The sequence below is a fragment of the Sorex araneus genome, chromosome 7 (genome assembly GCF_027595985.1).
Source record: "Sorex araneus isolate mSorAra2 chromosome 7, mSorAra2.pri, whole genome shotgun sequence".
In the NCBI taxonomy this organism is placed as follows: Eukaryota; Metazoa; Chordata; class Mammalia; order Eulipotyphla; family Soricidae; genus Sorex; species Sorex araneus.
The window spans coordinates 65,010,840-65,013,553 of record NC_073308.1 but is presented as its reverse complement, the minus strand read 5'-3'; the positions used below and the strand labels follow the sequence as shown (position 1 = coordinate 65,013,553).

Here is a 2,714-nt window from a genome sequence, read left to right as displayed (position 1 = left end):
TGTAAACTTGGGGAACACCAACAAGTTCTAATGTCGGGTTCACTGAAAATATTAGGAAAAGAGACAGTGAGCAGTTGTTGCAATGGTTTTCAAAATCTAAGGAAGAAATAAAGCTTAGAACACGTGCCTTTTGGTTCTTCATACCCAAGAATTGTTAACCTGTATATATTTTTTTGACAGCATTCATTCTATTGGAATCCTCTGTTGGGTTCAACCCCGCCCATCCCCTAGAACCCAATAATTTAAAAGCATATTTTATCTTAATAAAATATTCCCTCCATCCCCTATCACCTCAGCAATGTGAGACTAAACTATGTTTTCTCAACTCCAGGCCTTCTCAGAGCTGGGGTGGGCAACATCCCCCCACCTCCCTATACTTCCTGAAGTCCTGGCAGTCACACTCACATTCTACTATCCCCACCATGGAAGCTCACTGCCTAGTTTCATCATCTGGATTTTTTTTTTTCCTGGATCGCATAACCACAGTTGTGGCTACGCAACTTCTCTAAGCTCTACAATATAAATGCCCCAGTAGGAGTACACTTGATTGGATGTGCTCGACTAATAAAACCTATAACACAGAAGACTTGACTAGCAGTTAAGCTTAGTAAACTGAGCTTAGTAAGCCCTTAGACAAGGATTTAATGTCCTAATGGTGAGATTTTCACAAATGTTCACAAATTTTCTTTTCCTGAAGTATTTTTTGATCAATCCATTAGTCATTCCTCAGTAACAAGCAACATAAAATAAATTATTTGGGGCCTGCAATAGGAGGGGAAAATGGAGGCCACGGTGGCGGGCAGGTGACTTTGGTGGTAGAATTGGCGTTGGAATATTGAATGCCTGAGAACAAATCATCATAAGTAACTTTGTAAACCACAAGTGCTTAAATAAAGTGGGAAAAATTTTAATTAAAATTTAAATTAAATAAAAAATTTCTATTTTAAGAAGAAAAACTAAACAAGCTTGTTTTCTCAAAAAGGCGCCTTATGAGAATGTTTCAGAAATGAGACTTTCAGAGGAATAAAACGATCTGAGCCCAAGCACTGCTAAGGCGTAGGGGAGGGGAGAGTAGAAGAGGGAGCTCAAGCCCTGGAATAAAGTCTGGTCTACGGAAGCGCCCACAAAGTCAAAACTATTTTCCTAATAATACTGAGCTGTTGTTTGCCCTTTTATTTGTGTTGACATTTACAGTAATGATACAATAGCAAAGGAATAAGACCTTAGCAGAATCAAGGAACTGCCAGCAATGTGTTAAAAGCAGTCATTCTCTTCTTCACCACCAGGCTTAGAAAAGATAAAAAGAAAAAAAAAAAAAAGGAAGATTCTTCTAAGAATGTCTCTGATGGAGCAGTTAAAGGTATTAACTTTATTAAATCTCAACCCTTAAGGGTGACTTTTCAGTCTTCTCTGTGACAAAATGGTGGATTTGTAGCAAGTGCTTCTGCACAGGAAAATATGGCCATTGTCTCAAGCAGATTCGTGTGTGAGAAGTTTATAGATCTGCTTTATTGGAATCTTATTCTGTCTCTAGGAAAATCACATGTGAAATAGTTTAATACGGCTGCTTTTTTTCATGGAATATTACTTCAACTTGGAAGCATGAGCGATGAGCTGGGGTGATTTAGACTTGGGTGTTTCTCCTTCAAGGAAACCCAGGGCATTTATTTTTAATAATCATATTTTCACTTACAGATGAAAGTTAGAATTTTAGGCAACTTGAATCATCACTGTGTGTTTAGCTTCCAAATAAGCCCAGACTTTTCAGATAACTTCCCTAGTGACATTGATGAATGTGACTTTTTGAGACTGGATCAACATTTTGGAAGAACTGTTTGACTCAGTGTCCCAATATTTTCCAAATGACCAGTATATGATGCTACAAAATCATGCTGTAGTAAAAACAATCCAAGATAGATCAATAGAGATTAACCCGAGAGAACAAAAAAATTCATTGTTATCGTTTAAAATTCTGCACTGTAAGTAACTTTTAAGAAACTACCATTTATCAAGTTTGGATGTAGCGGCAAAGACAATTTTCTGAAAAGACCACTGAAATATTCCTCTCTTCCTCCAACTACACATCCATGTAACTTGATTTTCTCCCTTTCTCTCTCTCTCTCTCTCTCTCTCTCTCTCTCTCTTCTCTTTCTCTCTCTCTTCCTCTCTCTCTCCCACTTTTATGCTTTTTCTTTTTTTAGTGTCAGTGGGGGCAACTCACCCTGCAGTGCTCAGAGTCTATTCCTGACCCCCTGCTTAGAAGTGACCGCTGGTGGTGCTCAGAAGACCATATGCAGTGCTAGGGCTTCACATCAGGGTCAGCACGATGCAGCCCCTTGCAAAACAATGCCTTCTCTCCTGTACTACTATCTCTCTCTTCAGCACTTGTTCATGTTTGTATGTATGGATGGATATGCCATGTATATATGTATTTATATCCAGAATATATAAATAAATGATATAATAAATATAGTATATAATATATTATGTCATATATATTAAATATAATGCATCATAATATAGTGTAGTAAATCATTATATATATATCTTTAAGTGAAACAGTGTGTTGTATACAACAAAGTGAATGCAGAAGCAGATATGAGAATCCAGTGGTCTTCTATTAATCCAGGCACAGTAATTTGCAGATATGTAAAACAATAATCTCCTTCTCAGTTATTTTTTTTTGTTTTGGAAAATAATTATTCTTCATCAAA

The 2,714-nt window shown here is 37.0% G+C and overlaps 1 long non-coding RNA gene across 1 annotated transcript in view; it reads left to right on the top strand.

Annotated features, from left to right (window-relative positions):
• Positions 1 to 2,381, top strand: part of LOC129406468 (uncharacterized) — a 7,631-nt gene extending 5,250 nt beyond the window's left edge. Inside the window, exons 2-3 of the long non-coding RNA XR_008631012.1 lie at positions 1,287 to 1,360; positions 2,202 to 2,381. This is a non-coding gene — a long non-coding RNA (uncharacterized LOC129406468). The remainder of the gene's footprint in view (positions 1 to 1,286; positions 1,361 to 2,201) is intronic.
• Positions 2,382 to 2,714: the final 333 nt, after the last annotated feature.